Raw genomic sequence first — 10,969 nt, 5'->3', positions numbered from 1 at the left:
GGAACCGGTCTGTATGTGGGATCCGAACCCTCGGCGGGAGCGCCACCGTACTCCCAAGCGGCGCATTGTAGCAGTGCGCCACCGGGCCGGCCAATTTTAAAATATTTTAACTAGAACAATGAATTATGTCTAATTTCACACAATTGCAAAATTTTTTTCATCAACATGAAATACAACAGATATTTAATATCTTAATAAATGTTCTGTATTTTGTAGCTCTTATATATACATACATATTCAAACCCCTTTTGTAGCAAAACTGCTTGTAAATGAGAGAGGAAATATAATTTTCATTTCACACTGGAGTCTGTCCAATTTGAAGTTTAGGTTTCTAAAAGTGGTATAAAATTAAGTTTTCTAATCAAGTAAAATTGCTATCCAAAATACACATAACTGGAGAATCATGAAATGTTAATGTTTAATGAAATTTAAAGGTTACGTAATTCATTTGGCCATAATCTCTTTTGGATTCATCAGTTGAAAACCTGATGAAATTCATGGATCTTTTCCCTAGAAAAATCCATTATTATTCTGCTTATAATTTCACCTGTTCGTGGTCCTTCTGATGCCCATTGTCAGATTCCAAATTAATAATCTCATTTAATTCGTCTTTCCTTTTATGATTGACGGAATTGAGAGTCATGGTGGCTATTTAATTTTCTCATGCTACACAGTAAAGTAGGGCAGAGAGTTCACTCTAGTTGCAAAGCCGTTTTTACTATCTCTTGGTTACGAAACTTCTAAATAGAGTTCACCTAACTTAGGCTGTTCATATGAGAGGCCCCGTAGGCCCAAGTGTATCTCCCCACCCAGACCCTGATAGTGCCTCATTTTCACATGTGGGGTCCTCTAATAGCATATTTATATTCACTTGGACATGACAGTAAACACTGTCCCTCATTCAAATGCCAGGTGTAGGCAAACTGGAGGAGGCTATGGGTCACTAGTGCAGACTTACTTCCTTTCATGCTGAATTCTCTCATGGGCTCTTGGTCTCCTTTCCTGCTGTTGACCTTGACGCCAATACACATTTGCCTACTTCTCCAATGATCAGCTCTGCAGAACAGGAAAAAGTGTTAGGGGAATATGGTTTCTAAAAAGCAGGGGATTGGGCAGAAGAGTCTCTTTGGCAGGATTAAAGTTAAGCAACAGCAGCATTTTCAGAATTTAATCTGCTTCAAGTTTTTTTTTTGCAGCTAAAAGTGAGAGTGCAGGAAATGTCTTGTATTGTAACACTGAGCAACCAGATTCCTTACATTGTTGAGATGTATTTAAAAATCTCCAATTTTATGAGTTTCATGCAATTAGCTTGGAGAAACTGCACATGTTGGATAGGGTTGTATTAAGGCCAAGAAGGAAGCTTAGACTGATATTCCAGGAAAGAGGGAGATTTCCTTGTGAACATATTTGCTCTCAAACAATCACAAATTGAAATGCAAAAATATAATAAGTGCTTTTTGTGATTGCTTAGCAAAATTAAAAAGGAAGAAAATAAAATTGCTGTAATTTCAGCAGGGGGAAATAACAACTGACAATTTGCAGGTATTTTCAGGTTTTTTAGGAATGTACATTTATACACACACACATATACATATATGTATGTATCTATTTTACACCAAAGTAGGGTAATGCTTTAGATGAAGAACTGTATCTTGATATTTTCAACAAACGTTACAGCTTAGTTTTGGGGGGAGGAGGGTTTGGCAGCTGGCCGGTACAGGTATCCAAACCCTTGACTTTTGGTGTTCTAACACTGCTCTCTAATCAATTGAGCCAACCAGCGAGCTCCTAATTTTTTAAGTTATTACATTTTCTTGGAAAACAATTTTTAATGGCTACACAGATTTTATCATATATGCATGCCAACATTTATTTAACCATTACTCTACTGTTGGAAACCCAGGGTGTTTTCAGTTTTCCCCACTGAATAAACCTGTATGTAGATCTTTGGATGTATCTCTGTTTTTTTAGAACAATTCCCAGGAGTGGAACATTCTTTTAGATTTTTGCTGTATACTCCTAAATGCTCTACATAAAGTTGTATCAGTCTAAACAACTAGCTCCAGTACCCGAAACTGCCCCTTTTCTCTATTATTGATATTGGATGTTTAAAAATCTATGAAAACTTGATAGGTTAAATATGGTATTCTATTTTAGTTTGTATTATTTTGTATTCTCATGTGACCTGTTTGCTTATTTTTCTATTACGGTATTCATCTTTTGCAGATTGATTTGTAGGAACTCCTTATATATTTTGAACATAAACTCTATGTCATATGTATTGAAAATATTTTCTTTATCATTTTCTTTACTTGTGATGACGTTTTTTTTTTTTTCTTTAATGTATCATGAAATGCCCCCAAGTTGATATGAGCTGAATTGCTTTACAAGGGAACAGGCCTTATTGTGTTTGTCTGGTGGGATAAATGGAATGAAATAGAGAAGGCACATGTAGAGGGTTTGGGGAGTTTAAGTCGAGTTTTGGAGGTCAAGTCCTCAACGCCTATGGTTTCTCTCAGATATTCCCGTTCTAATCGCCAAGATTATACATTTTCTCAATAATCACTCCAATTTTAGTTTCAAAATGGTTACAACACAGAATCTGGTTGCTACTAAGGAAGATACGTGATTAGTGTCCTTTTAGATGCTTTTAATACTGACTTTGAGCAGTCTTACATGGGTGGCTCAGGTCAGAAAGGCCTCTAGTACAGAATCGTATTCTTACTCTACTTCCCTCTGTCTGCTCCTGGCCAGCCAAGCTTGGCCTGAAATCTCTCCGTTTTGCTCTTACTGCGCTTCCTGAAAGCCTGCAAGAACTGAGCAGATGCTAACATACTGTGACTTGGTTGGAGGATTACCCACTTCTCAGCGCATCTGCTCTGACAGCTATTTTCTTTGACGGACTGTAACTTGCAAACTCACTTCCAGATTAAAATTTCATGTTAAGATTCTTGTAGCTTCAAAGAACAGAAACCAATTCAAGAGCACTCTACCCAAAGCAGGGGATTTACTATGTCTTTAGGGAATGTAGCTAGAACTCAAGAATAACCAGCCAAGAAACCAAAATGTTGTTGGAAACCCAAGATAAGTACCCTGTCTCTCTTATCTGCTATCGTTTCGCATCTGCCTTTTTCTTTCTAGGTGGGTTGGCTTTCTGATTTTTTTTCTTGATGAACTGGCTTCCCTCTGTTCCTAAGTCCCTTTAACAGTCTGGACACAGCTGCTCGTGGCTCCAAATTTACTGTCTAGGCCCAAAGAAAAACTGAGTTTCCTTCTCCCAGTGCCAAATCCAAATTTCTAGGAGAGAGCTGTGGGCCCAGTTTTAATTAAGTGCCCACCTCCAATTAACTGAAGGCAGAGGTGTGGGGTCGCATGGGACAAATGATAGACAGGGGACAGTTAAAACAACCAATGTGAATTTACACAGATAAAAGAGTTGTGCGTCATGCCACTGTGTGTTTAAAAGCATGTCCTCTAATTTCTGTCAGGTTTAATGTTATGTATGAGGAAATTTAAAAATAAACTAAAACTATCCCTTTTAAGAAAAACATCTGCAAGAAAGTAAGCACTGAAATTTAAGAGAAAACCTGAGAGTTTGTTTCCAGTTAGATTTGGTTGTTCTGTGGAGCCAGCCTCTGCCACAATAATGACAAGCAGAAGGGGTGTGTGATTATGTCAAGTGCAGAATGGAACCGAAACTGCTAGGATAAGGCCCCTACAATTTTTCAAGTTAATTTTGGAGCATATTTTCATTTGATTTGTTTATCACATTAAACTTGCTTAAAAAAAAACTTATTAAAATAAGCCAAACTAAGAAAAAAATAACAAATTTAGTATTCCACACAAGAACAAAATCCAAATCCCTAACACATAAACTTAATATCCCAAGTGCAGTTTTGAAAATGTAAATTAAATGTTAATATAATTGTATTCAAGAGCCACTAAGATAATGGAACAATATTATCTTACAGAGGAAGGAAAGGGCTTCCTCAAATTGTTCTTTAATACCTGAACTGCCTCTGTAGTGAGGGAACAAGGAACAAAACTGAGGTGTCTACTTTATGTAGACTTCCATCAAATCTGCTCCAAGAATTTATTTTTTATTTTTTTAGTTTTTGGCGGTTGGCTGGTATAGTGATCCAAACCCTTGACCTTGGTGTGGAGGCAGGACAGAATAGGGACATGCCCCAGGGAGGCTGCTCATAAATATTCAGACAGCATCAAAACTAGCAGTTAATGGTTTTATTTTTTTAGTTTTTGGCGGTTGGCTGGTATAGTGATCCAAACCCTTGACCTTGGTGTTGAGGCAGGACAGAATAGGGACATGCCCCAGGGAGGCTGCTCATAAATATTCAGACAGCATCAAAACTAGCAGTTAATGAACCCATAATGAGCTGATGACAGCTTAAGCACCCTACCAATCAGCATGCCACACCTGGAACCTCGCAGATTACAAGAACAGATTACAAAAACCGACACACCTATGCACTAGAAGGAACAAACGTGTAGATGACCACTACACGAACTTCCACCTGTGATGTTAGACCAGAAAGGTCGCTGTGCATGACCAGAAACTTCAGAAACTTGGGGACACATGACGGGAAGCTGATGCAATCCCGCACTGGCCAATTAGGCCTTAATTACCGTAGATTGTCCCCTATCGCCGAATATTCCTCCTCTTAGTTAGGATAGAGAAACCCTCCCTCCCAGAAGAGCATATAAACCCTCCCCCTAAGAATCTGGGGGTGTTCCTCACTTGGGGGGGGTGCCCGCACACCTTTCTGTGCGGACTTTCACTTCACAATAAAGTCCTATTGTTTGAATGTTCTGTCTGTCTATCCCTCTTCCTTTTTTCTTTTGCTGAACAGGGCTCGCCACAATGTGGACGTCACTTGGTCCCATGTGGAGGAGTTCAAGCTCCTCCACAGCTTGAGCAAGAACCTGGAACTGCCATCTGGTAACCAGCTGAGCTAACCGGCCAGCTGTGCTCTGAGAATTTTGAAATAGGCAGTATCTTTTTACTTTATTAGAGGACCACAACTTTTGAAGATTCTAATCAATAGTAAACAAATGTTGATATCTAATGAATAGTAGACAAATGCTGTAGATTTTAGACAGGACCTTACATAAATATTTGTTGGATTAATAATGAATTTATAACCAATCATGATGCTTATGACATATCATAGTCATATATTTATAAGGCATATTTCAAGAAATTCCATCATTTCATAGGATGCAGTTGACAGTAGGTAGGGAAGTAGGTTTTCTTCTTTTTTACATAAGAGTAAATGGAAACTCTTCTTGCTACAATAGTAATAAGTATCAGAAAGAGCAAAAATGGTAACTTTGGCTTCCCTGTCTAAATACATGGCTTTATAATAATCATCAGCATCAAAATAACACTTCTTTGGGAAGACTTTACATTTTTGATGCTTTGCTTTATGAAATGTGTTATACAATGTCATTGCAGACATTTAAAAATTTTTTGAACTACAGTGTTCAAAAAGGCATGTGCTTAATATCCCTGTGTCATTTATTTAAAAGCTAGGAGTTAAGTACGTTTATTTTTTTAAATGGAAAATACTTTTCAAAATTATACAGACAGAAGCAAGGTCTTAAATGATTTGTCTGACTGTCACCAAAGCTCACTAAATTTCAGAAGAGTAACTACAACTCCACTACCAGCAGTAACTAAAAGTACACCAGCCTTGGAGGAAGGGAGTGGAAGCTAGAACCAGCTGAGCCTTCCTCCCCAGGCTGTGGAGCACGGCTAGGTCTGGAGAGAGAGGCCTCAGTCTCCCTTAGAGTGGCTCCCTGTCCACAGCTGGCCTTCAGCATTATGCACAAAGTGGGGGTGGGGTGGGGCTGGGGCAACATCCTCTCTGCAGGCCATCCTCCCGATGCCCTCCTCATGGACATGCTTCGTTTCAAAGTGCCAAGTGTACTACAGTTAGCTTCATTTGTCATAACTATTCCACAGATGTTTTCCATTTCTCTTCCACTGGACTAATTTTCCTTCTTTTTCTAAGAAGGAGAATGTTTGGTCCAAGATCAGGACTGAGAATGTGTGAATGGTGAGCAGTGGGGGGATGGGGTGGACAGGGGAGCAGCACACTGCTACTTATAGACTCCCAGGGAAAGTTCTAGAATTCTAGGTGACGTGGCAAATCCTTTGGCTTTCAGTGAAATAGCCTGAATACTGCCGAATATCTTCAGCTGAAAGTACTTTCAACGGATGCTAAAAATACATTGCAGTTTATTTTCCTCACTGGGGAGCAAATGTGTTCCCACTTGACCTGGAAACACAGAGATCCAATGTTAAATTTAATGCTGCCCGTTCCAAGATAAATTTGTCTTCTGTAGAGCAAGGGGGATAAAAAACCGAAACAGACATATTGGTACAATTTTGCCTTTGCTCTCTGGAGGAGTCAATGTCTTCAACACATTTTTTATGTTCCCTGTTTGTGGTTAAGTGATAATTCTCAGGCTTCTTAGCCACTGCTGATAAGAACTGGCTTGCATTCAAATCAGACAGTGAGTCTAAGGCAGGCATTAAATTTTTGGAAAGAGGGGTGAAGTATGTTTTAAAAATTTTTTTTTTAACCCAAACAAAAGATGTCAGTTTCTTTGTACCTAATCTCAGCTTGATAAATTAGTTTTCCATCTTTTTTTTAATGCCCTCATCAAAATGTAGAGTCTGAAATGCCTCTAATTGTATAGATCGTACGGACACTGATATTAAGCCGCTTCTGTCTAAAACAAACACAAACAAACACAACTGATCTACAAGTGGAATAGAAATTCTGCTGGCTTCCTGCAGTAACATTTAGTAACAGATGTTCAATCCAGTTGTTGTGGTTTGGGGATACTGTTTGTTTAGAGGTTTTATTGCCCAATATGACATTCTTCAATTTTGTAAAAGCAAAGTTCAGTTTCTACTGAAGACCTGGTGTTTGCCCTATTTCCAGCTGGTATCACTTCCCTGCAGCTTAAAGCACACAGTCTGCTCCCAGTGGACTCAGACTGTTCTCCACCCTCTCAAACCCCCAGAACCAGCCAGGAGGTTAACTATGTGAGTTCTGCACTTTGCCTTGTTTTGAACCTCGACTTTGCTACTCAGTAGTTCTGCCTTCATTTTTCTCTATCTGTAACATGAGGATAATATGGAAGCTGCTCTTCAGGGCTGTTGTGAAGATGAAATGAAATACTGCATGAAAAGCACAGGGCACAGTGCCCGAGTGCATACAAAACCTTTAACACATGTTAGCTGCTATCTCTGGTGATTATTCTTAGATACCTTGGTCAGTGATGCCCAGTATCAGGAGTTTAGATGACATGACCTCCAAGTCCCCCTTTGGCTCAACTGTTCAATGTCAATTTTTGAGGTTTTATTCAGCTAAAACCGTTTAGAGGAACACACCCCCTCCCTTTTTCTTTGTTTTTTCCCTTGATTTCTTCCACTTCTGTCTCCTACAAAGCCAAGAAGGGTGTGACCTAATTAAAATCATGAAGGTGAGATTTTCTTAGTTACCTTTAGCCAGATAGGAGGGAACATTTTTGTTGTTGTCACTTATTTAAAGCAAAATATTGGCTGGATCTAAAATTACAAGAAAAAAGAAACATGGGAAGCCCTTTCCTCCTTTTCATGACAGAGGTAGTATATACTTGACAGCTCCACTTCACGGAGAGAATTAAGTTCATTTTCTCATAAAATGTTATAACCGAGACCTGCCAAAGTTCCTTTCAAGACCAGACAGGTAATTTCCATATTCCAATGTTTGTTAGAACCTCCAGTGCACAAATGTCCTCTCTTCTAAGTCAGTAAACAGCTAAGTAAATGAAATCAGAACTATTCTGAAAGTGTAAAGCAGCTGAAGCAAGTAAAGGGGCTCCATTTCTGGGAAGCTGTATTTTTGAATTCCTGAAGGGTAAAGGAGGAGCAAGATAAAGGGCTTCTTTTAAAGACCAACTAAGTTAACTAATTGCAGTAGTTTCCCCGGGTTGCCCTGGTTTTAAGCACAGAATATCTCCAGCCTGTGCACAAAGAGACATTTGGTCACTTGAAAATAAAGACCTGGTTAAGTTGTAATTGACAAAATTAAAATTCAGTGGAAAAGGGTACTTATATGATTTTATGAACTATACATCTTTAATATAAATAGAATAATAGAAATAGAAAAAGCATAAAGACTAAGTGCTCTAATAAAAAGCTACCCATATCTAGGCAAATACTGGTCAGTTTGTCTATGTAGTTATAGTGGTTCATTTGGTAGTACTTATTCTAATTGCAAACCCGATCCCTAAGAGGAAATAATTAGCCTTTGTAGGGCTCTTTTTGAAAACCCGAACCTTTAAGTGACACCAGACATCCCACGGGCCAAGAAACGAGAAAGTTTTCAAAGCAAGTTTAACATTTTCAATGATGGGAAGCCAAGGAAGGAGAAAGGGTGAATCGAATCGACCTTTTAGAGAGCAACACTGATGGCGTGGTGGGCGTGGGAGCCAGGTTCCTGGGCCCAAGGAGGGAGCCAGTGGAGAGGAAGCAGACCACCCTAGACGACCTATGTAAGATATGTGACAGGGAAAGGAAGTAAGGCAGTGAGACAGTAGCGAGGCGGTTAGCAAGGCCAAAAGGAAAACCTGTTCAGGTGGAGGGAAGTTGAGTACGTTGAAGACAGAGCAAAAGAAACCAGGGATGAAAGCTTACCTGGGGCTTGTTGCTAGTCTTAGCAAGGGTAAGAGCGAGCTACTCCTGCCCCTCCATTCAGACTGTTATTGACAGATATTTAGATGGAAGACACAGGAGTATCCAGGATCCTCCTCTCTACCTAGCTAGCCACATCTTTTTACGGCTTGGCTCAAGACACAGCCTCTTCACAGGCACTCTCCCGCTCCCCTAGATGACTTTGTGCCCTAGCAAAAGGTCTGGACTCTGGGAGAAAGCCAGTGTACATGGGATGTTAGTGCAATCAGAAGGCAACAGCTTAAGTGAAAACAGTCTAAGAGTAAGGAAAAATAAGATCAATTAAAAGGCTTAAGTTACAAAGGTTTTGGAAAGTTTACACATTAGGTCCATGACATTGCATGAACAGCCAAAGCAAGAAAACTAATATTCAGAGTCCCTCTTCTCCAAACTGGGATTTTTGTTGTTGTTCTTTTTTTGCTTTTAGGAAAACAGTACTATTTGCAGGGCCATCCCTAACGTTTGCAGGGCCTGGGGCAAGAGTACAAATGGAGGCCCACTTACCATATGCCTAAGTATTTAAATGTGCTACATCATGCTAACAAATGTGGCACACCCATGCCCCTTTTTATCCTAACCTGGGTTCCATCCAGCACAGAGTGGCCATGTGAGTACACAGCTACAACCGTGCCCCGTGCACACCCTCGGGCCTAGGGTCGTGTGCATCTGCAGCTTCTTTTGAATGACTTCTTATGAAACACTTCCCTACTCTCCCCAATGAGGCTTGAGGCTGTTTGCACTGGGAATTCAGGGTCCTTCATATCAAGCGTGTTCCAGAAAGTGGAGGGCGATGTCCCCTTGGCTCATCAGAAACTTAACCACAAAGGGTGCAGCCTGGCACTGGAAGGGCCAGGTTGGGTGCCTTCGTGACTGGGTTTAAGAGCCATACTGAACACAATTTCTTTTCCTGGAGTTTTGTTTTATCGTTGAGTTCTCCTGATTTGACTTTCTAGTTTTGAGCATACTGACTTATACAAATAAGTACTGGACAAGGCTTCTTAGAAGGCTTCCTACAATATTACTACATCAGCCCTTTGCAGGCTGAGGGGCTCTAAAGAATTGTTCCTGCTGAGCAAACTCATTCAGACCCAGGTTTGGGGACTCCAGTGAGGGTTGAGAGACCTAGCCTGGGGTGTTCTCTGGTCCTATCCAGTTGCTTTATTAGCTAAAGCAAATTATAGATTATCTCCCGACAAAGGGAGAGTACAGTTCTCAAAGGACAGTTAAAATGGAAGTATAATTTTCTGATGGCTTCTAAAGAAGAACGGTTTAACATATGTTATTTAGATATAATCTAAGCCACTTTAGGACTTAAGTCTAGCCATTTAAGGTGGAGTAGGGAGCAGATGCCTTCTCTGGTCTCCTTGTGCAGGCAGAGGCTGAGATTTGTGTTAGAAGGATCTGAAAGAGGATTTGGGGTGCAGCTCAAGAACATTACACGTGTGAATGATGACACGTGAGGGGTAGAGCCGCAACAGTTACCTGGGGCAGTTAACCAATTAAATTCAGGTCTGTGTCCCTGAAAACTATTTGCTTCATCTTTACCCAAACTGGAGGCAATGATGCAGGTGGTATCCAGAGTCTTGATAGGTTTCCAGGATTCAGTAAATTCTGCAGAAATGATTGACTTTTAAAAGTAAGCCTTATGGTTGAACACTGGACTATGAATTTGGCCTGAAACAGCTGCCTTTTTCTTGAACCCACAGAGCAACAGGTACTATCAGGGATACCGTACTTGTTTCATCGGGTTGCTATGAAGATAATTAGGATACCCCAGACTTTGTGTCGCCCCCACCCCAACAATCCCCATTAGGCTGGCCATGTGCCTGCTCGAAGCCTTCCCCAGGGGAGCTGAAAACGTCTGTTTTAGTCGGTCTGGCCCCAAATAGGGCCTCATTAAATACTGTCCAAATGAATGAAAGGCTGCCTGCTGTTCTCCTTTTGTCTAAGCACACTCCCGCTCTGAGCCCCCGCAGTGATGCCCAGGCCCCCAGTTCTGCCAGTCCCTCTGCGGCTGATGGAGGGGCAGCTGCTGGCTGAAGAATGAGTAAGGGAAGCCGGCGGCCCCGACGCGCAGGGAAGAAGAAAAGGAACCCCTTGGAGACGTGCGGCCAACAAAGCCAGACGCAGGCGAAGCCACCCAGGAGAGCCCCGCAGCCCCGGCGCGGCAGCGGCAGCGAGGGCGGCCCCCCGCGCGCCTCCCCGGCCAGCCGGGCCCACGTC

Source organism: Galeopterus variegatus, unplaced genomic scaffold (genome assembly GCF_000696425.1).
Source record: "Galeopterus variegatus unplaced genomic scaffold, G_variegatus-3.0.2 Scaffold10732, whole genome shotgun sequence".
NCBI lineage: Eukaryota > Metazoa > Chordata > Mammalia > Dermoptera > Cynocephalidae > Galeopterus > Galeopterus variegatus.
Note: the sequence above shows the minus strand (reverse complement) of the source record.